The 12,477-nt window shown below is 35.8% G+C and overlaps 1 protein-coding gene across 1 annotated transcript in view; it reads left to right on the top strand.

Moving 5' to 3' along the window:
- Positions 1-1,627: 1,627 nt before the first annotated feature.
- Positions 1,628-12,477, top strand: part of LOC146450172 (uncharacterized) — a 16,484-nt gene continuing 5,634 nt past the window's right edge. Inside the window, exon 1 of the mRNA XM_085100660.1 lies at positions 1,628-1,674. The gene's annotated coding sequence lies outside the window, so the exon portion shown is untranslated. The remainder of the gene's footprint in view (positions 1,675-12,477) is intronic.

Here is a 12,477-nt window from a genome sequence, read left to right as displayed (position 1 = left end):
GTATCTCATTTGATTCGATAATGAAAATTCGTTGTCAAAAATTATTGAATATTTTAGGACATCATCGGGTAGTTAAATTGTTTTTTAGATGCCAAAAATTTGGGCGGGGAACCAAAAATCTTAAAAATGCCTGAGACGGGTCTTACATTGTTTGAAACAATTTCATGACGTCATGTTGACATAAATGTTCAGTAGCCACTGAGACTGCAGGCAAATACTGTTTCTAAAGGCAAGGATCACATCTACAGGTTAAGTGCTCGAGGTAAGTTTAAATATTTTTTCAAACAGTAGCTGTCTCCAGTATGAGTAGAAGAGCGCTTGGGATAAACTACCTTGCCTTTCGCCGTCACCTTTAAAATCTCCCAGGTTTAAAAACGTCATCTTAACTTTCTTGTGTCCGAAGGAACAAAATGAATAGGTTCAAATTTGCTTTTTAAGAGGAACAAAAGGCGACAATCAACTGTGGTTTGCTATGATTTTCTGTTTTACAAATTTCAAACGCTTTTGTAGCAATAGCATTGCATTTAACTGGTAACAATCATTTGGCGAAATTTTTACGAAAATCCATCAAATCTGCATTCCCTACTTATTCGCTCAAAACGATATATTTCCTTAAAATGGAGGGCGAGATTTCAGATGGCAAAGTTTCGTAAACACTGAAAGCATGCCTTCACAGAGGATTAAGTCATTGCATTTTGGTTTGCATACCTTCAAAAGTGCTGTATCAATTTAATTTTTGAAGTTTTTTTCTAGAAATATTAGATTTCACACAAAATTTTATTTTTGTCGAATAAATAATCTTGGCTACTTAATTTTTGTCCCTTGGTCAAAGGAAGTAATCTTAAGGTCGCTCATAAAGGGCTCCACTACTTTTTAGCGCTTCTTGAGTCGATAGATTATTAATTATAGCACTCTCAAGCAAATAAAAGCAACATTACAACCTTTTAAAACCGCACTCATTTGAGCTTTTATTGATTTCAACTAGAAATTAACCTGGGTGATCCCCATTTTTTACTATAGAATTGTGATTAGCATAACAAGACCCAACTTCTTAAAACTTTAAAAACTTGTAGAAAGAGTTCAAAGCCACCTTAGATTTTTGAAAATTTAAGAACGATTTTACTTCGGAGTTTATTTAGAAAATTAGTTTTAAAGAAACTTTTAGAAAGGTAAAACTTTTCGAGATTTTCCTTTGGAATTAAAGAATAGAGTGCACTGTCAACTGAACTTACCACATAAAATCACAGTTAAATCCACCTGTAAATAGGACACTGAAGATGTACCTGTAAGCCCCTTTAGTTCAAACCTGATCAAAATATCACGCATTCCTACTTTCCTCCCCCCGCCTTTACGATAAAAAATGTCAGGATAGTTTAACCCAACACAGCGCTTTTTCCAGACTACGCCAATTGTATCTCATTTGATTCGATAATGAAAATTCGTTGTCAAAAATTATTGAATATTTTAGGACATTATCGGGTAGTTTAATTTTTTTTTTAGATGTCAAAAGTTTGGGCGGGGAACCAAAAATCTTGAAAACGATTGAGACGGGTCTTACATTGTTTGAAACAATTTCATGATGTCATGTTAACATAATTGTGCAGTAGCCACTGAGACTGCAGGCAAATACTGTTCTTAAAGGCAAGGATCACATCTACAGGTTAAGTGCTCGAGGTAAGTTAAAATATTTTTTCAAACAGTAGCTGTCTTCAGTATGAGTAGAAGAGCGCTTGGGATAAACTACCTTGCCTTTCGCCGTCATCTTTAGAGTCTCCCAGGTTTAAAAACGTCATGTTAACTTTCTTTTGTCCGAAGAAACAAAATGAATAGGTTCATATTTGCTTTTTAAAAGGAACAAAAGGCGACAATCAACTGTGGTTTGCTATGATTTTCTGTTTTACAATTTGCGAACGCTTTTGTAGCAATAGTATTCCATTAAACTGGTAACAATCATTTGGCGAAATTTTTACGAAAATCCATCAAATCTGCATTCCCTACTTATTCACTCAAAGTCGATATATTTCCTTAAAATAGAGGGCGAGATTTCAGATGGCAAAGTTTCGTAAACACTGAACGCATGCCTTAACAGAGGATTAGGTCATTGCATTTTGGTTTGCATACCTTCAAAAGTGCTGTATCAATTTAATTTTTGAAGTTTTTTTCTAGAAATATTAGATTTCACACAAAATTTTATTTTGGTCGAATAAATAATTTTGGGTACTTGATTTTTGTCCCTTGGTCAGACGAAGTAATCTTAAGGTGGTTCATAAAGGGCTCCACTACTTTTTAACGCTTCTTGAGTCGATAGATCATTAATTATAGCACTCTCAAGCAAATAAAAGCAACATTACAACCTTTTAAAACCGCACTCATTTGAACTTTTATTGATTTCAACTAGAAATCAACCTTGGTGATCCCCATTTTTTTACTATAGAATTGTGATTAGCATAACAAGACGAAACTTCTGAAAACTTTAAAAACTTATAGGAAGGGTTCAAAGCCACCTTAGATTTTTGAAAATTTAAGGACTATTTTACTTCGGAGTTTCTTTAGAAAATTAGTTTTAAAGAAAGTTTTAGAAAGTTAAAACTTTTCGCGATTTTACTTTGGAATTAAAGAATAGAGTGCACTGTGAACTGAACTTACCTCATAAAATCACAGTTAAATCCACCTGTAAAGAGGACACTGAAGATGCACCTGTAAGCCCATTTAGTTTAAACCTGATCAAAATATCACGCTTTCCTACTTTCCCCCATCCCACCTTTACGATAAAAATTCTCAGGATAGTTCAACCCACCACAGCGCTTTGTCCAAACCAACAGAAGAGGCAGGCACCGTTACTAGACTACGCCCATTGTATCTCATTTGATTCGATAATGAAAATTCGTTGTCAAAAATTATTGAATATTTTAGGACATCATCGGGTAGTTAAATTGTTTTTTAGATGCCAAAAATTTGGGCCGGGAACCAAAAATCTTAAAAATAACTGAGACGGGTCTTACATTGTTTGAAACAATTTCATGACGTCATGTTGACATAAATGTGCAGTAGCCACTGAGACTGCAGGCAAATACTGTTCTTAAAGGCAAGGATCACATCTACAGGTTAAGTGCTCGACGTAACTTAGAATATTTTTTCAAACAGTAGCTGTCTTCAGTATGAGTAGAAGAGCGCTTAGGATAAACTGCCTTGCCTTTCGCCGTCATCTATAAAATCTCCCAGGTTTAAAAACGTCATCTTAACTTTCTTGTGTCCGAAGGAACAAAATGAATACGTTCATATTTGCTTTTTAAAAGGAACAAAAGGCGACAATCAACTGTGGTTTGCTATGATTTTCTGTTTTACAAATTGCGAACGCAATGCAATAGCATTGCATTTAACTGGTAACAATCATTTGGCGAAATTTTTACGAAAATCCATCAAATCTGCATTCCCTACTTATTCGCTCAAAGTCGATATATTTCCTTAAAATAGAGGGCGAGATTTCAGGTGACAAAGTTTCCTAAACACTGAACGCATGCCTTAACAGAGGATTAAGTCATTGCATTTTGGTTTGCATACCTTCAAAAGTGCTGTATCAATTTAATTTTTGACGTTTTTTTCTAGAAATATTAGATTTCACACAAAATTTTATTTTGGTCGAATAAATAATTTTGGGTACTTGATTTTTGTCCCTTGGTCAGACGAAGTAATCTTAAGGTGGCTCATAAAGGGCTCCACCACTTTTTAACGCTTCTTGAGTTGATGGATCATTAATTACAGCACTCTCAAGCCAATGAAAGCAAAATTACAACCTTTTAAAACCTTACTCATTTGAGCTTTTATTGATTTCAACTAGAAATCAGCCTGAGTGATCCCCATTTTTTACTATAGCATTGTGATTAGCATAACAAGACCCAACTTCTGGTAACTTTAAAAACTTGCATTGAGGTTCGAAGCCACCTTAGATTTTTGAAAATTTAAGGACGATTTTACTTCGGAGTTTATTTAGAAAATTAGTTTTAAAGAAACTTTTAGAAAGGTAAAACTTTTCGCGGTTTTCGTTTTGAAATAACGAATAGAGTGCACTGCGAACTGAACTTCCCACATAAAATCACAGTTAAATCCACCTGTAAATAGGACACCGAAGATGCACCTGTAAGCCCATTTAGTTCAAACCTGATCAGAATATTACGCTTTCCTACTTTCCCATTCCCACCTTCACGATAAAAATTCTCAGGATAGTTTAACCCACCACAGCGCTTTGTCCAAACCAACAGAAGAGGCAGGCACCGTTACTAGACCACGCCCATTTTATAGCATTTGATTCGATAATGAAAATTCGTTGTCAAAATTTACTGAATACTTTAGGACATCATCGGGGTAGATAAATTGTTTTTTAGATGCCAAAAATTTGGGTGGGGAACCAAAAATCTTAAAAAATGCCTGAGACGGGTCTTACATTGTTTAAAAACTGTTTCATGACGTCATGTTAACATAAATGTGTAGTACCCACTGAGGATCACATCTTCAGGTTAAGTGCTCAAGGTAAGTTAAAATATTTTTTCAAACAGTAGCTGTCTTCAGTAAGAGTAGAAGAGCGCTTGGGTTAAACTGCCTTGCCTTTTATCGTCATCTTTAAAATCTCCCAGGCTTAAAAACGTCATGTTAACTTTCTTTCGCCCGAACGAACGAAATGAATAGGTTCATATTTGCTTTTTAAGGGAAACAAAGGGCGACAATCAACTGTGGTTTGCTATGCTTTTCTGTTTTACAAATTGCGAACGCTTTTGTACCAATAGTATTGCATTTAACTGGTAACAATCATTTGGCCAAATTTTTACGAAAATCCATGAAATCTACATTCCCTACTTATTCGCTCAAAGTCGATATATTTCCCCAAAATAAAGTGCGAGATTTCAGATGGCAAAGTTTCGTAAACACTGAACGCATGCCTTAACAGAGGATTAGGTTATTGCATTTTGGTTTGCATACCTTCAAAAGTGCTGTATCAATTTAATTTTTGAAGTTTTTTTTTTCTAGAAATATTAGATTTAACACAAAATTTTATTTTTGTCGAATAAATAATTTTGGGTACTTGATTTTTGTCCCTTGGTCAGAGGAAGTAATCTTAAAGTGGCTCATAAAGGGCTCCACTACTTTTTAACGCTTCTTGAGTCGATAGATCATTAATTATAGCACTCTCAAGCAAATAAAAGCAACATTACAACCTTTTAAAACCGCACTCATTTGAGCTTTTATTGATTTCAACTAGAAATCAACCTGGGTGATCCCCATTTTTTACTATAGAATTGTGATTAGCATAACAAGACCCAACTTCTGGTAACGTTAAAAACTTGTAGGAACGCTTTAAAGCCACCTTAGATTTTTGAAAATTTAAGGACGATTTTACTTCGGAGTATATTTACAAATTAGTTTTAATGAAAGTTTTAGAAAGTTAAACCTTTTCGCGATTTTCCTTTGGAATTAACGAATAGAGTGCACTGCGAACTGAACTTCCCACATAAAATCACAGTTAAATCCACCTGTAAATAGGACACTGAAGATGCAACTTTAAGCCCCTTTTGTTCAAACCTGATCAAAATATCACGCTTTCCTACTTTCCCCCTCCCACCTTTACGATAAAAATTCTCAGGATAGTTCAACCCACCACAGCGCTTTGTCCAAACCAACAGAAGAGGCAGGCACCGTTACTAGACTACGCCCATTGTATCTCATTTGATTCGATAATGAAAATTCGTTGTCAAAAATTACTGAATATTCTAGGACATCATCGGGGTAGTTAAGAGTAAATGTCTTTAAAAACCAAAGAAATCCCTGACACAGCTCAAAATTCGAATTCGCTCATACTTTGTACATTGATAGGCCCTAGTACCACACCTATGAAAAGGGCATCCATTTAACCAAATAACGACTCGTTTACGAGAAACGAATTTTGAATGATTGAAAGCATTTTTGGTCAACAAAGCCTCAAATAATGTTAACATTCATTACGCTACTAAATCAGGCAATCGTAACCTTTGAATCGCTTACACGCCAATCCTATTGATTTGCTTTTTAAGTGCTCTGACTTGTAACATAGCTGGCCAACTCTTTTAATAAATATTTTACATTTTTTTTTAAAAGGAACCAACGGCTTCTCTTAGAGGCTTCGTCAGGACCTCCAACAAACTAGCGATAAATACCTGTGGTACGCAAAGTATCTTACCGAAAAACCTCCTGGGGGTACAACTTATGATAGTTTTTAGTTTCTACCGTTTCAATTTCTTGGGATCTTTCGTACTTTAAGAAAAAAACATTTCTAAACTGATCACATTTTCACTATCCGCCATTTTGAAATGAACAACAAGCACACTTGAATTGTTTTATTAAAATAAGCCGCTAGAAACATCTATTTGTACCAAGTATCAACTTTAAACCCCCTTTCTGTTCTTTTTGTGAATTGAAATCATACTAAGAGTGGCAAATTAACATAACGAAACAGCGTGCATAGTTTCTACATTTTTGCCGTGACTCACCTCAATCCTGTCACTGACCTCAAACAAGCTTGATTTCTTTGCCGTTGTTTTCTTAGTTCTCTGTTTAATCTTACGTTCCCCACTATGCAAGCCAAGCTATGCACCACTGTGAATCTTTCACCGCGAGCTCAGCCGTTCCAACTAGAATTTTGTGCAGTATTTTCGTCTATTTCGAATATTCCTAATACTGTTTTACAGAAATTCACGTGATCAACACGGAACGTCACTTTGCGTTACTTTGCGTCACTCTCATGTAACTTCCAATACATTGAACCTTGAGATTGGAGAAGGTCAAAACTGGCAAACATTTTTTAGAGCTTAAGCTACATTCATATCCCACATTCGTCACCGACCAAAAGTGAGAAAGTGTGGCTTTCGCGGTTTACAGCCGCATTTCGGAAACATGAAAGAAAACTGTCGGCTCTAAAAGGTTGCATGCTCATTTCAGTAAATATTCTAATGACTTTTATTCAACTGAGAACCGGGTTTGCGAGATAACTGTCTTTGCTTCGAATTTGATGTAATGACGCCATTTATCCTTTCATGATATTTGTTTTTATTCCTCTTCGAGCTTCCTTTTCGACTGATTTGCTTACTTCACTTTGCAAGAGACTCTTTAACCGAGGCACGTATTCAAGCAATACTTAGCATTGCTATGGTTTCACCAACCTGGGTTTCACGATTCCCGCGGGTCACAGCACACCGTTTTGGACTGAACGGGTACATAATCATAGACATTATAGAGTTCAATACATTTTGGACTCATACTGCCGTCTTGAGGTAAATTAAAGAGGTAAAGTAATGACGGAAGGCCATGTGACATTTACTTTGAGAAACGGCCCTTCACAACGGTAATTTGATACAAACAGGCCAGCTTATTTCAAACCATTTCTTTGTCGGATATGTGAATCTATAGTAGTCCCGAAACATTTTATTTTTAGATATTTGAACCACCAACAACAACAAAACAAAAAAGGAAATATTGGACTGACGCTTTCAAAAAAAAAAAACTCAAATACATGCTCAGTGAGTGTCTGGTTTTCCAGGAAACCCATTCCTAAAGCTAAGGTCGCAGCGGCAATGTTCATCAGTTACTAATATTGTGTATTTTAAAACATTAAAAACTGGCAAAAATCTAATTTCCCCTCTGATTACGCTGAGTTTTACAAAAGAGATAGAAGCACAACTTTATCTACATTTAACATCACTTCAGTTGTCGACAACAGATGAAACCTTGCTTAGTTTTGGGCAGCAGTTAAGGCCGGAATCCGGAATCCGAAATCCAGAATTCGGATCAGAGGAGTCCTCAAGACTCAAAAATCAGATTGTACAAAAATTGTCTGAAAATAATCTCAACGCAAATGTTATATTTTTCGATTCGTGACACCAGGGAAAAAAATCTAATTAAGTCATTATTTCCCGCAAGTAAGAAATGATTGTTCCTACGGTTAAAACCTGTCAAAATAATCGCGCATACAGTAAAGGAAAGAAAATTTGATTGTCTATATCTTGCTTTTGAAACTATATTAGGATTTCTGGAGACCACAAATATCACCCTACAGTTAAGTTACGTTCAAAATGTTCATTTTGCATGGCCAGCGGATTATCTGTTTTCACTCTGGCAGTTTACTGCTTGTTTAATTACCCAGCAAAACACGAATGATGAACATCTCACGGCAACATGACAAACTCGGTCGTTCGACAATTATTCAGTATTTGCGGATAAATCATATATAATAAATAAATAACGACCCGGAATAAAATAAGTATAGCCACCACAGCGCGCTTCAGCATCGTCAGCGCCCTTCGGTTCCGATTAGCTGACTTACCTTGAACCTTACCTCTCTCTGCCAGTAGTTTCACTTCGTGACCTGCCAAAACATTTAATTATAACAGCCTTTTTCTAAACCAGTTGAAACAAGTTTAAAACAAAAGAGGAACAAAGTGTGCACTCAGGTAACTTACCGCCTCTTAATTGGAGAATCCGCCATCTGTAGTCAAACAAGCTGCAAACTGCCTGAGTGAAAAACAGATAATCTGCTGGCTATGCAGAATGAAACCTCGTGAACGTAACTGGTGATATTTGTGGTCTCCATAAACCTTAACATAGTTTCAAAAGCAAGATATAGACTATCAAATTTTCCTTCCTTTGCTACATGCGCGATTATTTTGACATGTTTAAACCGTGAGACCAATCATTTTTCATTTGCGGGAAATAATGACTTAATTAGAATTTTTCTCTGGTGTCCCGAATCGAAAAATATAACATTTGCGTTGAAATTATTTTCAGTCAATTTTTGTACAATCTAATTGCTGAATCTTGAGGATTCCCCTGGATCCGGATTCCAGTTTTCTGTTCCGGATTCCGGCTTTTAGTGCTGTCCCTTAGTTTTCAAAATGGCGTCTGTCGGCAAATTTGTCAAATTAGCAAACTTCAACGGCGTCGTATCACACAACTAACCGACATCCCAAAAAAATGCCAGCATAACTTTTGACATTTATCCTTTGTTTGTATCTGTAGTATAGTTTGAGGTCCTAGTTTGGCGTACCGACATGAGTTTTAGGGAGTTATTTTGAGGTACCTCAAAAATATTTTAAAAGAGTATCGATACTGAAAGAAAAAACCCATGACCGTTGTTTAGGAAGAAAAATAACTGCTTTTCTTATTACTGCTGAATTTTCTATGGACCAAACTATAAAGTTCCAGAAACGGAAGGTTTACAGTGTATTTTTAACGAACACTAGAACGCCATGAACCGTTGTGAAATTTCGATCTAAATTAGCCTCAAAACCAACCCAAACGTTTTTATTTAATTACTCTTAAAGAAACAAATTTTAAAACAAACTAACCCAGTTTTGTTTAGTTTGGGTCAAAGGCTTATCTATAGAAAAAGTATGTCAGCGAAATCGAATTTTGAGCTGTGTCCGCGATTTGACGATTATATTTGATGCTTACGGACATTTACTCTTAAATTGTCTTTTAGATGCCAAAAATTTGGACGGGGAGTGAAAAATCTTAAAAAATACCTGAGACGGGTCTTACATTGTTTGAAACAATTTCATGACGTATGTTTAACATAAATTGCAGTACCCACTGAGACTGCAGGCAAATACTTTTCTTAAGGTCAAGGATCACATCTACAGGTTAACTGCTCGAGGTAAGTTAAAATATAAACATTTCTTCAAGCAGTAGCTGTCCCCCAATATGAGGAGAAAAAAGATTGGAAAAAAATAACCTTGTCTTGTTTGCATTATGTTGACTTTCTTTCGTTTTCTTCTCAAGGAACGAAATGAACCGGTTTGTATTTTTTTTAAAGGAAGCAAAGGGCAACAATCAAATTGGTCTGAGATCCTTTGCTTTAGATCTTTTCACTAACTGTGTGCGCCTTTGTAGCGATAACATTGCCTTCAACTGTTCAGTAACAAAAGGGAGCGACTAAAAACTATCTATCAAACTTCAGTAGAAAACAGTCCTCACTACTTAAATTGTGCTATAAAGGACGCAAATTTAAGACATTTGAAACGTCGTGAGTCGAGCATCAATCTAATTTTATACCTCCATATGCCTTAAGCTTTCGATGAACGGATTTAGTAAAAGAAAAGCCAGAATGTTTTCGCAGAAGACCTATACACATGGTGGCTGAAATCCGCAGTCTTATACCAGGATAAAACATTATCCTTAAATTTGAACTAAGTGAGTTCGAATTCGAATGCAAGCCATTAAGTGAGCAAAGCAAAGCAAAGGCGACGTTATAACGTTTGAAGTGTACTGGTTGTCATTCCGCCAATTCGGTTGGGAAATAAAAAATCTCATTAATCCCTTAGTCAAGCCTTACAGGCTCATTGGGATTCTGAAACGATTTCACATACGTCAAACGTCTAGGGGCCGCTTGGACTGCATGCGCGTATATTGCTGTTTTCAGCTGAATCTTCCATATTTTTGGTGTGGATTTAAGATATTTTTATCGGCAGAAAAGGTGCCTCTAAAAGACTTTTTTTGCGACTTCGTATCTCTACATCATTCTACTCTTAAGAACAGTGATTCCTAAGACACAAGTGTTTTCATACAGTTTATGACTGACGGGAAAGAAGATATTAGCAAGGGATAATGGAATCAAAACAAGAAAATTGAAAGTATCCACGCAATATGCAGAGATATATAAGCAACAATAATTCTAAACTGAGCTTTAAATTAAAATGCAAAACGATATTTGGGATCTTTTCCAAATTGAAGCTTAATTAACTCAGGAAAACAGAAAGAAAATATGAACAATTTTATAACAGTACCTTCCGGAAAGCAGTGTATTTTCGCTACCAGAGGAGTCTAGAGAAAATAATTACCTAAAATAAGAACATAGTTAAAACTTTGCTATTTGATCCGGTAGTGAAGTTAGAGACCATGTAACATACATACCTTTCCGGCTTCAAATTTAACACCAAAACTCGAGTTTTAGGCACTATTTCAATGCCTTTTTTCACGTGAGTGAGAGTGGACTTTGGTCGCTCTTTATCATGGATATAATGTCCTAAGAGGGAGGTCAACTCCCTTAACAGTCCCTCTCTTATTTGTTGCCTCGTTAGTTTATCCTTAGCATCTACCAACAACTTGCCTCTTTTACTTGACTTGGCCCTACACTATAGAATCCTCTTCCAGTCAAGTTCGCTCTCTACCCAAATCGTCAAATCCATGCACTTTTATTAGAATTACTAAACAATGAAGATGACTATCCCTCTAAAAATGGTTATTGCTAAAATTTTAAAATAACACTAGAATAATTCTCTGTTATAGTAAATCACCTATATATTTTCCTGTATTGCATTGTATAATTTTCTTTTCCTGTACTGTATATATATCTTATTCGATGGTTTTACATATAATACGCGCGGATATTTTGCGAGTTGCGTAGTATTTTTCCGAGCCCCGAAGGGGCGAGGAAAAATACGAGCAATGAGCAAAATGTCCGCGAGTATTATATGTAAAACCATCGAATAAGGGATTTATTATTCCACTACAAAAAGATTTTGTTATTTTGGCTTCTCTGTTTTGGTAACAGTTTTGAAATACACCCGGCATTAACTGTCCATCGGTATATGGCGCGTACGAATGACGTAAACAACACAGAAAGCCAGTTAAATGTCTTTAATTTGATCGGATAAAATGAAAAGATAAATGACAAGTGATTGGCATGCTAAAAACTTGTTTTCGAGCTTGCATCGTTTCAAAAACTATTCTTCGTCCAGTCCGGCCATTGTTGCTCCTTTTTTCTGCCTTTTCTGTCCGTATTCGCTCTGTTGTAAACCGGTCAAACCGGGACACTACAGTGTATTACGGTCTCATATTTTGCGCGTTCTCTTGACCTTATTTGGTGAAATGACATAATAGTGGAATAATAATGTATTGTAATTTTCTTTTCCTTTTTCAATTTTCTTCTAAAATGACTGCCGGTTGTATGGAACCTAAATAACACTAGAATAAGCCTCTGTTATAGTAAGTAACTTCTCTATATTCCTATATTGTATTGTATATTTTTTTTCCTATATTATACTGTATTGTAATTTCCTTTTCCTTTTTCTGCTTTTTAAAGTCTTGGCGTATTTATCTTTTTGCTCGCACCCGACTCTATTAGCATCGTTACTTTCGGGGGTGGGACTCTGTACTGTACTTCAACTTTTTGTTAATACAGTCGAACCTGTGTTAAGCGGTCACCCTCTATTAAGCGGTCAGTTGTCAAAGTCCCGTAAATTGCTTCCCTTAATTACTGTAATTTTGACCTCTATTAAGCGGTCGCGGTCACGCTTTACTAAGTCCCGACAAGCTCTTTCTATTGTCTTGACCTGTATTAAACGGCCACTTTGTAAAAGGAAACCACTCAAATACTACAATAGTTCATACAAGTACAAATAGTACGCCAGGTAATTGATTTCCTTGTTTATTTTCACAAATTATAAATCTTTTAAT

The sequence above is a fragment of the Pavona decussata genome, unplaced genomic scaffold (genome assembly GCF_977016875.1).
Source record: "Pavona decussata unplaced genomic scaffold, jaPavDecu1.1 SCAFFOLD_484, whole genome shotgun sequence".
Classification (NCBI taxonomy): Eukaryota; Metazoa; Cnidaria; class Anthozoa; order Scleractinia; family Agariciidae; genus Pavona; species Pavona decussata.
Note: the sequence above shows the minus strand (reverse complement) of the source record. Positions and strands in the feature narration are given on the sequence as shown.